General features: G+C 42.4%; 1 long non-coding RNA gene across 4 annotated transcripts; it reads right to left on the bottom strand.

Annotated features, from left to right (window-relative positions):
• Nucleotides 1–7,942: 7,942 nt before the first annotated feature.
• On the bottom strand, nucleotides 7,943–14,893 carry LOC127724558 (uncharacterized). Of its 4 annotated transcripts, XR_007992580.1 has the most exons (4): nucleotides 14,048–14,893; nucleotides 11,963–13,696; nucleotides 11,748–11,785; nucleotides 7,943–10,155 (listed from the first exon to the last, which is right to left on the bottom strand). It is a non-coding gene; the product is annotated as an uncharacterized LOC127724558 (long non-coding RNA). The 4 variants fall into 4 exon arrangements; XR_007992581.1 differs by lacking the exon at nucleotides 14,048–14,893 and having other exon boundaries at nucleotides 12,675–14,040; XR_007992579.1 differs by lacking the exon at nucleotides 14,048–14,893 and having other exon boundaries at nucleotides 11,963–14,040.
• Between the last annotated feature and the right edge of the window lie 321 nt (nucleotides 14,894–15,214).

Here is a 15,214-nt window from a genome sequence, read left to right on the forward strand (position 1 = left end):
GTTAGTGAAATCAAACCCTGCAACCGGAGAGAATATCTACGTATATCCCACCTTCAGATCATGTCAGGTTACGATCACCCAATCATCAGACCTCGATTTCGAGATTTCCCTTGTGGCAGAGAAGGTTCAGGAAAGTATGGCCAAGTATATGCGCGATGGTAGTGGATGGACATTTAAAAAGATCGATAAGCTAGAAATTCACTTGAACAAATTCAAACCACTCGCCGGGAAGTCTTACATCCCATTCCCACAGAAGCTCACCCAAAAGAAAGCTATCATCAATGTGAGAAATGAAGATGATCATTGCTTCAAGTGGGCAGTGTTATCAGCACTTTACAATCCGGAAGTAGACAGGAAATCAGCAAACCGAGTCACACAGTACAAACAGTGGGCAGGCGAGCTTAACTTTGATGGGATTGAATTCCCAGTTTCCCTCAAGGCAAATAACAATTCGAGCGGCAAATTCCAAACCTCAACATTAACGTTTTTGGCTACGATGGTGTTAAGAAAGGTGAAGATGAAGAGGAGGATCTCTAAGTATATCCCCTGAGAATATCGGAGAACACCGGAGAGAAACACATAGACCTCATATTTTTTACCCATAATGACAAGCAGCACTACTGCTGGATTAAGAGCCTTTCACGCCTTCTGACCTCTCAAGTGACAGGACACAAAGAATCAGTATACTTCTGCCGTAGGTGTTTGTGTCACTTTTCCAGACAGGACATCCTAGACGAGCACATGGAACATTGCAGTCAGAAGAAGCCGGTCAGAATCGAGATGCCGGAAGAAGGAACCTTCATCAGTTTCCAAAACTACCAACGCCAGATGATACCATTCATAATCTATGCGGATTTTGAGTGCTTTACGGAAAAAATGGACACCTGCCAGCCAGATCCATCACGAGCCTACACCAAGGCATATCAACTGCATCAGCCATCTGGATTCTGTTATCGCATAAAATATGTCCACGGTGACTACAAAGATTCAGTCGTTTACCGTGGAGAAGATGCAGCCAAGACATTTGTGGAGTGTATGAAAAAGGAAATCGGAGAAATTGCCAAAACCTATGAAACCAAAATTGCGATGGTAATGACGGATGAAGATAATGAGAATTTCGCGGCGAGCACACTCTGTCACATTTGTGGTAACACTTTGGGTGGGGATAAGGTTCGGGATCACAATCATCTTGCTGGCAAATATCGAGGTGCAGCACACAATGAGTGTAATTTAGCGTTTCAGCTACCCAAATCTATCCCCATCGTATTTCATAATTTAAGTGGGTATGATGCCCATTTATTAATGAGGGAATTAGGATTCGGAGAAGGAAAGATTAACTGTATCCCCAATACCGATGAAAAATATATTAGCTTCTCCAAGAAGGTTGGAGATATCGAGATGAGGTTTATTGACTCCATGCGATTCCTACTCTCCTTCATTGAAAACTTGGCAAAAAATCTGACCAAGGATACATTCAAGGCAACGCAGAAGTGTTTCGGTGATCACACCGAACTGATGATTAGGAAGGGATTATATCCATACGATTATGTAGATAGTCCCACCAAGCTGGAGGAAACACAGCTACCACCTAAGGAGGCGTTTTTCAACAAACTTCGCGGTGAACATATTTCCAATGAAGATTACTCCCACGCCCAGCTGGTGTTCAAGGAATTTAGTTGCCGGACGATGCAAGAGTATCACAATCTTTACTTGGAAAGTGATGTGGCCTTACTAGAAGATGTTTTCGAGAATTTCAGGGATAACTGTATGAAAACTAACAAGCTCGATCCCGCACACTATTTCACATCCCCTGGGCTATCTTACGAAGCGATGCTAAAATACAGCAGGATCCGACTGGAACTTCTGGCCGATCCGGATATGCTGTTGATGTTCGAAAATGCAACTAGGGGAGGTGTGGCCATGATATCTCACCTACTCGGAAAGGCCAATAATCCATATATGAGCAATTACAATCCATCGCAGCCAACCAAGTTAATGACCTACCTAGATGCAAACAATTATGGTGGGGCTATGGCACAACCCCTTCCCACAGGAGGGTTTGAATGGGTAGATCCAGAGGAGATCGACGAGATGTTAAAATATTCAGAAGATCATAAATATGGGGCGTTAGTAGAAAGTGATCTAGAATATCCTCAACACCTTCACGATAGTCATAACGACTACCCTCTCGCGCCGGAAGCCATGGAAATCGACGGAGTTCGTAAATTGCTACCTCATCTAGGCAAACGCGAAAAATATACCCTTCATCTTCAGAACCTCCAATACTATATCTCCCAGGGAATGATCTTGAAAAAGGTTCATCGGATCATCAGATTTGAACAATCCTCATGGCTTAAACCGTATATCGACCTGAATACTAAACTCAGAGCTCAGGCTACAAGCGATGCTGAGAAGGGTTTTAACAAACTCATGAATAACTCAGTGTTTGGAAAAACGATGGAGAATATTCGAAAGAGGGTCGATGTTCGACTGGTGAACAGTGAAAAACAAGCCCTAAAACTGGTGTCTAAGCCCAATTTTGATCGCCGGGTCGTATTCAATGAAAATCTGGCAGCCGTTCACAAGACACCAAGCGGAAAATTCAAGCCAGTAATATGCAGATAAAATAAAGATTGGACTTTGCCGAGACCTTTCCAAGGTGTTTAAGCCTATGGTTGAGGCTCAGCGAGAGGTAGCTTCACAGATCACCAAAACGATCGCAGACCTTCCTCCTCCACCGCCCGAGTTTGCCGACCCACTACCCATCGCACCAGCTACATACACCGTCCTTGGACCCTTAGCACGGCAGTATTTGCAGCTCAGTATGACTCCTTCCGCCGACCACACCTTTGGATTCCGATCTGAAAACGATAGTATCTTTATCGGAAGCTCACCAGTTACTTTTGACGGTGATGATATTTTCGTGGATGGTGTGAGGTACAAAGGAACCCTTGGTCTCTGGGAACTCATGGTGAAAAAGAATCCAGAATCGTTCGAGCCCGACGACCTAGAGGACTATGCACAGATTCTAAAAAGTTCCGGTGCCAAGTATAAAGGCAATTCCACCCTCTCGAGAACCCCGAAGGCGAATAAGGGTTACAAGTGGAAGGAAATCGTGTCCCACATCTACCAAAAGAATAAGTTTGGCAGTGGGCTGCAATCCGTGTTTTTACCTTCAAACTTCAAGCAGCTTCTCGATCGCTTGGAACTGTGTGCCGCAGCATACCGAGCAGGAAATAATGGTGTGCGCAACGAAATTGTGTCGATTATCGATGCTATGAGAAAGGGTAGACATATCAGCATCGAGGAATATAAGGCGCTTCATCGTAGCACCCTATAAATAAATGTTGCAAATCAAAAATGGTTACGCTCGAAAGTACGCCTACGGTGGTAGAGGACTGTTTGACACAATCGCCAGTTTGGCTGGACGCATGTTTACTTCCTCTGCCGCCAAAACCCTAGGAAGTAAGGCCGTGAGTGCTGCCACCAATGCAGCCTTGAAAGGTGTTGAAAATGGGGCCTCCAAAGCCGTCGACCATGTGGTTGATAAAGTGACCCGCCCCAGGAAACGCAATAAAAACCCCCAACAGTCAAGTGTTCAACGCATAAGCCAGAGCAAGTTCGGTTGAACAATCTTATCTCCGGCTCTGGTATCAAAACCATCCACGACTTCGTCCAACGCTATAAATAAATACATTATGTCTGACATCCTTACAATCACCGAAGGGTTGACCTTCCACGAAAGTCTCCAGGAATATCAGGTTCGAGAATACGAACCACAAGCCGGTGCCCAGCTGAACAGTGCCGGTTTTGAAATCCGAATCAACATCGAAACCCAGAATTTGTTCCTACACCCCGCCGAGAGTTATCTCTTGGTAGAAGGACAGCTCCTAAAGAACGACGGCACTGCATATGCTGACGCTGATCTCGTGTCCCTCGTCCATAATGGTATCATGTATCTCTTCAGAACCATCAGCTATCGACTCTCCGGCCAGCAAATCGAGCACATCAACGACCCCGGCGTCGCCACCACCATGATGGGAATGTTGACCTACCCCGACGACTTTTCCAAATCACAAGGTCTCAACCAACTGTGGTTCAAGGATTCCTCCATCGAAGCCCATGCAAACAACACCGGCTTTGTAGCGCGCCGTGGCTACATCATTGCCAAGCCGGCAAACAAAGGGTCGTTTTCATTCGCCATCCCCCTGAAGCACATTTTTGGGTTCGCTGATGACGACGACAAGATCGTGTACGGGTTCAGGCATGAAATCACACTCGTGCGCGATTTCACGCCGTCGACGTGGGAAAAGTTGTCCTGCGTAAGATCTCATGGTTCGTCCCCCACGTCACTCCTTTAGACGAAAACAAGATGCAGCTATTCAAATCATTCAGAGTAAAGCGAAGATCAACTGTGGATTTCGAATGAGGCAGTGCGATTCCATAGCCGTCCCCCAAGCCTCACAGTTCAGCTGGCGCTTATCTGCCAAGAACGGTCGCGAGAAGCCCAGGAACATCATCGTTGCCTTCCAAACCGAGAGAAGTGGGAACCAGGAGCGCAAAGTTGCCGTGTTCGATTTCTGTCGATTGCAAAACATCCATGTCACTCTCAACGCTGAACGCTACCCGGCCGTCGACTACAATGCCGTTTTCACCGAAAACAGGGTAGCCAGAGTGTTCAAAGAGGCTGCTGACTTCAGGAAGAAATTACACAACATGGACACCCTCCTCAGCAACGGTGGCATCAACCCCTCTGAATTCATCGATCTGTACCCCTTGTTTGTCATTGACGAGAGTCACCAGTCCGAGCGGCTGAAAGAATCCACGGTGGACATTCAGATCCGGGCCCAGTTCGAGCGTAACGTGGAGGCAAACACCAGAGCATTTGCACTTATCATTTCCGACAGAATCCTACAGTTTGAATCCGATGGTCAGAAGATGAACGTTGTGTTCTAAAAGTAAAAAATGAATAAAATTTACTCCTCTTTGCAGCCGCCCTGCCGAAGTCTATGCGATCGTGGTGAAGGCTGGTAGACAACTCAAGGAGCAGTATGACGGTATCGAAGAGTGGAAGCAAAAATATGTGACAATGGTGTACCATAAATAAATGGATAACACATTTTTGCGACGAATTGCAAACAACACTGACCCCAAACAGGGGTTCTCGTTCATCGTCTCTGGAAACGATAGTCAAATCCTTACCTGGTTCAACTCCCCACTGGAACTCAAGGAATCCAAGACCTATGAGATGGCATTAGTGAACCTGGAAACCTATAACTCCATCCCCAACATTCATACAGGTAACAATTCCTTCCGCTACTCCCTCGACGATGGTGCCAACTGGTTTCCCATCGCACTGAGCACAGGTTCCTATGACATCGAAGACATCAACAATGAGGTCCAGCGGCGGCTACGGCTCAACAAACACAAAACAAAGATCATCATCGATGTCAACCGGGCGACCCTAAGAGCAACGCTAACCCTCGCCAGACACTATCAAGTATACTTCAACGTTGTCAATAGCATCAACACCGTCTTGGGATTTAAGCAGCATATTTACACATTCGATATGATCACAGATGGCTATACAGAAGGGGAACACATTGTAAATATCATCAGCATCAACAGCATTCTGGTGAATAGTGATATCATCCATGGAAGTTATGTGAATGGTACACAGCAGTCTTCCATCTACAGCTTCTTTCCCGAAGACGGTCCTGGTATGAAGATAATTCAAACCCCCAAGAATCTAGTATACTTACCGGTGACCTTGCGAACAATCAATCGCATGCAAACGTATCTCACCGATCAAGATGGTAGGCCCATCGATTTCAGGGGTGAACATCTAACCATCCGCTTTCATCTTCGTGAGGTATAAATAAATGACTTATCACGAACATGGTTTGACCTTGACAAAAGGTCAAGCTGATAAACTACAACGGGCTAAGCAAGGTTGTCCGGTCTCCATTCGTTTGTCCCACGTACACCTGCAAGGTGAACACAAGAAGTGGCTCACCTCTCGGCCGGTTCAAAGGATTATTAAGCTTCTCCAGAAAGGTACTGGTGGTATGAATCTGTAGCTGAGTGCCGCCCAAATGAAGGAAAACATGCAAAAAGTAGGTGGATTCCTACCCATGTTGGCAGGGCTGGTAATGAAGGCACTTCCCATGGTAGCTAAGACAATATACCTGCTTGGGTGTTGGAGCCTTGAGCGGTCTGGATGGTGTAGCCATCAACAAGGCCTTAGGGTCTGGATTGTATCTGAAACGTGGTCGGTGTGTTTATACCGTGAAACCTAGTGGCAACGGTCTCTACCTCAAACCCTCAAACGCATGGATCACCTATGGTAATGCACTCTACTTAAAGCGTGGTCAGCAATTCCACGACGGAGTCGGTCTGATCATAGGTCCTAACAGCCCTTCAAATACATTCCCCTCCTCGGTATGCTCCTATAAATAAATGGATTATTTAGATTCTGGATGCCGGCAGACCAGAGTCGAATGTATGGAAGACCAACTCAACGCGGATATTCTTAAGTATCAACGTACCTTGAAGATCTACAAACGGCTCGATAAAGTAGTATCTATAGCACAGGGTGTGTGTTCCGTAGCCAGTTTGATGTTGACCAGCTGCACCATGGGTTCAGCTTTGACCGGTATAGGTATTATAGCCTCCCTTCCCCTAGGATCCCTTGCTTGCTTGAGTACCACTGGCGTGATGGTACTCACACTGATCTCAGGGCGTATCATGAAAAAGAAGAAAAAACACCGCGACACCTTGCGAATGGCACAGTCTACAAAATCCTTGGATGAACAATGTATTAGTACTGCTTTGGCTGATGATGAACAAATTGATGATGCTGAGTTTCGTAAGATCGCAAGCTGCCTCAAGAATTACTATGATGAGAAAGATCAGCTGCGACAACCTTCCACCACTTTTAGTGAGGACCATAATGCGCGTGCGCCGTAAAAACGTCACACATCATTCCATTACGCTTCACTACACACATCGTTTCACGATGTGTTCCGTTCTGCTTCATTTCACGATGTGCTCCGTTTAAAGCATAAAAAAAAAAAAAAAAAAAAAAACTTTCCGATCCGGCAGAAATGTCGGATTGGAACATTTTTTTTGTACCCCACCCACCCCATTTTTTATTTTTTTTTTTTTTAATTAATTTCTTGCAAGATCGCAAGAATAGTACTCCTGTTTGGTCTTTTTACTAACTTTTAAGCCTGTACTTCTCACGAAGGCTCCTTCCAAGGATTCCTTCTCTCTGTTCAGACTACTGCAGGCCCATACTCTTGTCGTTTCTCCTTCTTTGTTTTTCAAGATGAGGATCTTACTCCTCCCAAACTTCCCATCTACTTCTACCACTTCTAGGATTTTATATTTTACCCAGGTTGGGAGTTCCTTCCATTTTAGGGTTTCCAGGATCTGGTCCTTTGCCTTTTCCTCGAAAACATTATCATTAATAAAATTAATAAAAACTTCTGAGTTCCTCCATCTTTTGTACGAAAGCCATATTTTTGTATCTACCCCTAGGATTACATCCCTTTAAGGTGTCTCTACCATTGTTTACAAAAAGCCATATTCTTGTTTCTACCCTTAGACTAGTTGAAACACAATGCATTTGCATTTTATGTTTGAGGTTGGGGTCCCTATGCAGGATTTGTGCTTAAAAATGGCAAGTGCGGCAGAATCCCCCTTTTTACACTACTACCCACCATTATTTTTCTGAAGAAGCCATGGAATAGGCCAACCCCCTGTTTTTAACATTTTTTTTTTAAATTTTGAGCTCTAGTTTCAATTTTTTAACATAGCGCCCTTCGATACCTTGCGCAGAAGATGCGACTGTTTCTCTTCTACAAGACCTATATAGTCATACCCCGTGACACCCCTCATTATTTTTCTGTAGAAGCCATGGAATAGGCCAACTCCCCCCCCCCCCCCCCCCCCCCTGTTTTTAACAATTTTTTTTTCAAATTTTGAGCTCTAGTTTCAGATTTTTGAACATAGCTTCCTTCGATACCTTGCGCAAAAGATGCGCCTGTTTCTCCTCTACAAGACCTATATAGTCATACCCCGTGACACCCCTCGTATTTTTCTCTAGAAGCCATGGAATAGACCAACCATCTGTTTTTAACAATTTTTTTTTTTTAATTTTGAGCTCTCGTTTCAGATTTTTGAACATAGCGCCCTTCGATACCTTGCGCAAAAGATGCGCCTGTTTCTCTTCTACAAGACCTATATAGTCATACCCCGTGACACCCCTCATTATTTTTCTCTAGAAGCCATGGAATAGGCCAACCCCCTGTTTTTAACAATTTTTTTTTCAAATTTTGAGCTCTAGTTTCAGATTTTTGAACATAGCGCCCTTCAATACCTTGCGCGAAATATGCGCCTGTTTCTCCTCTACAAGACATATATAGTCATACCCCGTGACACCCCTCATTATTTTTCTGTAGAAGCCATGGAATAGACCAACCCCCCGGTTTTTAACAATTTTTTTTCAAATTTTGAGCTCTAGTTTCAGATTTTTTAACATAGCACCTTTCGATACCTTGCGCAAAAGATGCGCCTGTTTCTCCACTACAAGACCTATATAGTCATACCCCGTGACACTCCTCATATTTTTTCTGTAGAAGCCATGGAATAGGCCAACCCCCCTGTTTTTAACAATTTTTTTTTTCAAATTTTGAGCTCTAGTTTCAGATTTTTGAACATAGCGCCCTTCGATACCTTGCGCAAAAGATGCGCCTGTTTCTCCTCTACAAGACCTATATAGTCATACCCCGTGACACTCCTCATTATTTTTCTCTAGAAGCCATGGAATAGGCCAACCCCCCTGTTTTTAACAATTTTTTTCAAAATTTCAGCTCTAGTTTCAGATTTTTAAACATAGCGCCCTTCGTTACCTTGCGCTAAAGATGCGCTTGTTTCTCTTCTACAAGACCTATATAGTCATACCCCGTGACACCCCTCATTATTTTTCTGTAGAAGCCATGGAATAGACCAACCCCCCTGTTTTTAACAATTTTTTTTCAAATTTTGAGCTGTAGTTTCAGATTTTTTAACATAGCGCCTTTCGATACCTTGCGCAAAAGATGCGCCTGTTTCTCCTCTACAAGACCTATATAGTCATACCCCGTGACACTCCTCATTATTTTTCTCTAGAAGCCATGGAATAGGCCAACCCCCCTGTTTTTAACAATTTTTTTCAAAATTTCAGCTCTAGTTTCAGATTTTTAAACATAGCGCCCTTCGTTACCTTGCGCTAAAGATGCGCTTGTTTCTCTTCTACAAGACCTATATAGTCATACCCCGTGACACCCCTCATTATTTTTATGTAGAAGCCATGGAATTGGCCAACCCCCCTGTTTTTAACAATTTTTTTTTCAAATTTTGAGCTCTAGTTTCAGATTTTTGAACATAGCGCCCTTCGATACCTTGCGCAAAAAATGCGCCTGTTTCTCCTCTACAAGACCTATATAGTCATACCCCGTGACATCCCTCATTATTTTTCTCTAGAAGCCATGGAATAGGCCAACCCCTCTGTTTTTAACATTTTTTTTCAAATTTTGAGCTCTAGTTTCAATTTTTTAACATAGCGCCCTTCGATACCTTGCGCAGAAGATGCGCCTGTTTCTCTTCTACAAGACCCATATAGTCATACCCCGTGACACCCCTCATTATTTTTCTGTAGAAGCCATGGAATAGGCCAACCCCCCCCTGTTTTTAACAATTTTTTTTTCAAATTTTGAGCTCTAGTTTCAGATTTTTGAACATAGCGCCCTTCGATACCTTGCGCAAAAGATGCGCCTGTTTCTCCTCTACAAGACCTATATAGTCATACCCCGTGACACCCCTCATTATTTTTCTCTAGAAGCCATGGAATAGACCAACAATCTGTTTTTAACAATTTTTTTTTTTAATTTTGAGTTCTAGTTTCAGATTTTTGAACATAGCGCCCTTCGATACCTTGCGCAAACGATGCGCCTGTTTCTCTTCTTTAAGACCTATATAGTCATACCCCGTGACACCCCTCATTATTTTCCCCTAGAAGCCATGGAATAGGCCAACCCCCTGTTTTTAACAATTTTTTTTTCAAATTTTGAGCTCTAGTTTCAGATTTTTTAACATAGCGCCCTTCGATACCTTCTTTAAAAGATGCGCCTGTTTCTCCTCTACAAGACCTATATAGTCATACCCCGTGACACCCCTCATTATTTTTCTCTAGAAGCCATGGAATAGGCCAACCCCCCTGTTTTTAACAATTTGTTTTCACATTTTGAGCTCTTGTTTCAGTTTTTGAACATAGCACCCTTCGATACCTTGTTCAAAAGATGCGCCTGTTTCTTCTCTACAAGACCCATATAGTCATACCCCGTGATACCTCTCATTATTTTTCTGTAGAAGCCATGGTATAGGCCAACCCCCCTGTTTTTAACAATTTTTTTTCAAATTTTGAGCTCTAGTTTCAGATTTTTGAACATAGCGCCCTTCGATACCTTGCGCAAAAGATGCGCCTGTTTCTCCTCTACAAGACCTATATAGTCATACCCCGTGACACCCCTCATTATTTTTCTCTAGAAGCCATGGAATAGGCCAACCCCCCTGTTTTTAACAATTTTTTTTCAAATTTTGAGCTCTAGTTTCAGATTTTTGAACATAGCGCCCTTCGATACCTTGCGCAAAAGATGCGCCTGTTTCTCCTCTACAAGACCTATATAGTCATACCCCGTGACACCCCTCATTATTTTTCTGTAGAAGCCATGGAATAGGCCAACCCCCCTGTTTTTAACAATTTTTTTTCAAATTTTGAGCTCTAGTTTCAGATTTTTTAACATAGCGCCCTTCGATACCTTGCGCAAAAAATGCGCCTGTTTCTCCACTACAAGACCTATATAGTCATACCCCGTGACATTCCTCATTTTTTTCTGTAGAAGCCATGGAATAGGCCAACCCCCCTGTTTTTAACATTTTTTTTTTCAAATTTTGAGCTCTAGTTTAAGATTTTTGAACGTAGCGCCCTTCGATACCTTGCGCAAAAGATGCGCCTGTTTCTCCTCTACAAGACCTATATAGTCATACTCCGTGACACTCCCCATTATTTTTCTCCAGAAGCCATGGAATAGGCCAACCCCCCTGTTTTTAACAATTTTTTTCAAAATTTCAGCTCTAGTTTCAGATTTTTAAACATAGCGCCCTTCGTTACCTTGCGCTAAAGATGCGCTTGTTTCTCTTCTACAAGACCTATATAGTCATACCCCGTGACACCCCTCATTATTTTTCTGTAGAAGCCATGGAATAGGCCAACCCCCCTGTTTTTAACAATTTTTTTTCAAATTTTGAGCTCTAGTTTCAGATTTTTTAACATAGCGCCCTTCGATACCTCGCGCAAAAAATGCGCCTGTTTCTCCACTACAAGACCTATATAGTCATACCCCGTGACACTCCTCATTTTTTTTCTGTAGAAGCCATGGAATAGGCAAACCCCCCTGTTTTTAACAATTTTTTTTTCAAATTTTGAGCTCTAGTTTCAGATTTTTGAACATAGCGCCCTTCGATACCTTACGCATAAGATGCGCCTGTTTTTCCTCTACAAGACCTATATAGTCATACCCCGTGACACCCCTCATTATTTTTCTGTAGAAGTCATGGAATAGGCCAACCCCTCTGTTTTTAACAATTTTTTTTCAAATTTTCAGCTCTAGTTTCAGATTTTTAAACATAGCGCCCTTCGTTACCTTGCGCAAAAGATGCGCTTGTTTCTCTTCTACAAGACCTATATAGTCATACCCCATGACACCCCTCATTATTTTTCTCTAGAAGCCATGGAATAGGCCATTACCCCTGTTTTTAACAAATTTTTTTCACATTTTGAGCTCTAGTTCCAGATTTTTGAACATAGCGCCCTTCGATACCTTGCGCAAAAGATGCGCCTGTTTCTCCTCTACAAGACCTATATAGTCATACCCCGTGACACCCCTCATTATTTTTCTCTAGAAGCCATGGAATAGGCCAACCCCCCTGTTTTTTACAATTGTTTTTTTCAAATTTTGAGCTGTAGTTTCAGATTTTTGAACATAGCGCCCTTCGATACCTTGCGCAAAAGATGCGCCTGTTTCTCCTCTACAAGACCTATATAGTCATACCCCGTGACACCCCTCATTATTTTTCTGTAGAAGCCATGGAATAGGCCAACCCCTCTGTTTTTAACAATTTTTTTCAAATTTTGAGCTCTAGTTTCAATTTTTTAACATAGCGCCCTTCGATACCTTGCGCAGAAGATGTTCCTGTTTCTCTTCTACAAGACCTATATAGTGATACCCGTGACACCCCTCATTATTTTTCTGTAGAAGCCATGGAATAGGCCAACCCCCCCCCTGTTTTTAACAATTTTTTTTTCAAATTTTGAGCTCTAGTTTCAGATTTTTGAACATAGCGCCCTTCGATACCTTGCGCAAAAGATGCGCCTGTTTCTCCTCTACAAGACCTATATAGTCATACCCCGTAACACCTCTCATTATTTTTCTGTAGAAGCCATGGAATAGGCCAACCCCCCTGTTTTTAACAATTTTTTTTTCAAATTTTGAACTCTAGTTTCAGATTTTTGAACAAAGCGCCCTTCGATACCTTGCGCAAAAGATGCGCCTGTTTCTCCTCTACAAGACCTATATAGTCATACCCCGTGACACCCCTCATTATTTTTCTCTAGAAGCCATGGAATAGGCCAACCCCCCTGTTTTTAACAAATTTTTTTCAAATTTTGAGCTCTAGTTTCAGATTTTTGAACATAGCGCCCTTCGATACCTTGTTCAAAAGATGCGCCTGTTTCTCCTCTACGAGACCTATATAGTCATACCCCGTGACACCCCTCATTATTTTTCTCTAGAAGCCATGGAATAGGCCAACCCCCCTGTTTTTAACAATTTTTTTTCAAATTTTGAGCTCTAGTTTCAGATTTTTGAACATAGCGCCCTTCAATACCTTGCGCAAAAGATGCGCCTGTTTCTCCTCTACAAGACCTATATAGTCATACCCCGTGACACCCTATTATTTTTCTGTAGAAGCCATGGAATAGACCAACCCACCTGTTTTTAACAATTTTTTTTCAAATTTTGAGCTCTAGTTTCAGATTTTTGAACATAGCGCCCTTCGATACCTTGCGCAAAAGATGCGCCTGTTTCTCCACTACAAGACCTATATAGTCATACCCCGTGACACTCCTCATTTTTTTTCTGTAGAAGACATGGAATAGGCCAACCCCCCTGTTTTTATCAATTTTTTTTCAAATTTTGAGCTCTAGTTTCAGATTTTTGAACATAGCGCCCTTCGATACCTTGCGAAAAAGATGCGCATGTTTCTCCTCTACAAGACCTATATAGTCATACCCCGTGACACCCCTCATTATTTTTCTGTAGAAGCCATGGAATAGGCCAACCCCCCTGTTTTTAACAATTTTTTTTCAAATTTTGAGCTCTAGTTTCAGATTTTTGAACATAGCGCCCTTCGATACCTTGTTCAAAAGATGCGCCTGTTTCTCCTCTACGAGACCTATATAGTCATACTCCGTGACACCCCTCATTATTTTTCTGTAGAAGCCATGGAATAGGCCAACCGCCCTGTTTTTAACAAATTTTTTCCAAATTTTGAGCTCTAGTTTCAGATTTTTGAACATAGCGCCCTTCAATACCTTGCGCAAAAGATGCGCCTGTTTCTCCTCTACAAGACCTATATAGTCATACCCCGTGACACCCCTCATTATTTTTCTGTAGAAGCCATGGAATAGGACAACCCCCCTGTTTTTAACAATTTTTTTCAAATTTTGAGCTCTAGTTTCAGATTTTCGAACATAGCGCCCTTCGATACCTTGCGCAAGAGATGCGCATGTTTCTCCTCTACAAGACCTATATTGTCATACCCCGTGACACCCCTCATTATTTTTCTGTAGAAGCCATGGAATAGGCCAACCCCCCTGGTTTTAACATTTTTTTCAAATTTTGAGCTCTAGTTTCAGATTTTAGAACATAGCGCCCTTCGATACAATGCGCAAAAGATGCGCCTGTTTCTCTTCTACAAGACCTATATAGTCATACCCCGTGACACCCCTCATTATTTTTCCCTAGAAGCCATGGAATAGGCCAACCCCCTGTTTTTAACAATTATTTTTTTCAAATTTTGAGCTCTAGTTTCAGATTTTTGAACATAGCGCCCTTCGATACCTTGCGCAAAAGATGCGCCTGTTTCTCTTCTACAAGACCTATATAGTCATACCCCGTGACACCCCTCATTATTTTTCTGTAGAAGCCATGGAATAGGCCAACCCCCCTGTTTTTAACAATTTTTTTTCAAATTTTGAGCTCTAGTTTCAGATTTTTGAACATAGCGCCCTTCGATACCTTGCGCAAAAGGTGCGCCTGTTTCTCTTCTACAAGACCTATATAGTCATACCCCGTGACACCCCTCATTATTTTTCCCATGAAGCCATGGAATAGGCCAACCCCCATTTCTGCAAATGTGTATCTTAGTTCAATAAAACAATGACATCAAAGGTGCTGTATTTTACCAGGAAGGACTAATTTTACATACGTTCTAAATGGAAGTGGGTGCATTGGTGGTTTTACACCTACAAATAATCCGTTGACAGATGCAGATTTACTGTGGTACTGAATATTAGCCTAAAAAGAGATGTGACTTGTTTTATCAATGGATGGGATAAATACCATTTCATGATAGAGTTGAAATTGCAATATTTGGACGGAATTTCTGCCTGTTTAAATATTTTTCATTTAACGGCCGTTGCTGTCTTATTCATTTTTTCGGTTTTTAGATATATCGCCTTATTGTTCGCTGGCTTATTGTTCGCTAGTTATTGTTCGCTAGCTTCAGCCTGGTAATAGAGCATTGTAGTTTAGCAAGTTTGAGTTACACAGAGTGTTTGTTTCGCGATATTTACAAGTAATTCACAGATCTGTCTATTTAAAATAGTCACAGGGTGTTCATGTAATATAAATAATATACAATGCTGTCAGGAACAGTACACTTTGTTTTCATAAACATTGAATATTAAACTGAACAGTACGTTAATTAGTCTTTGGTGAAAATATTAGGACGGTCTATCTACCAACATCGCTTTTGTGAATGCTCTTTGTTATCTAAGATGCATCCATTAGAGCTATTTTCCTAATGCTTGTAGTTTAAAGGTTTGGTT

The sequence above is a fragment of the Mytilus californianus genome, unplaced genomic scaffold, assembly GCF_021869535.1.
Source record: "Mytilus californianus isolate M0D057914Y unplaced genomic scaffold, xbMytCali1.0.p SCAF_14, whole genome shotgun sequence".
NCBI classification, from domain to species: domain Eukaryota; kingdom Metazoa; phylum Mollusca; class Bivalvia; order Mytilida; family Mytilidae; genus Mytilus; species Mytilus californianus.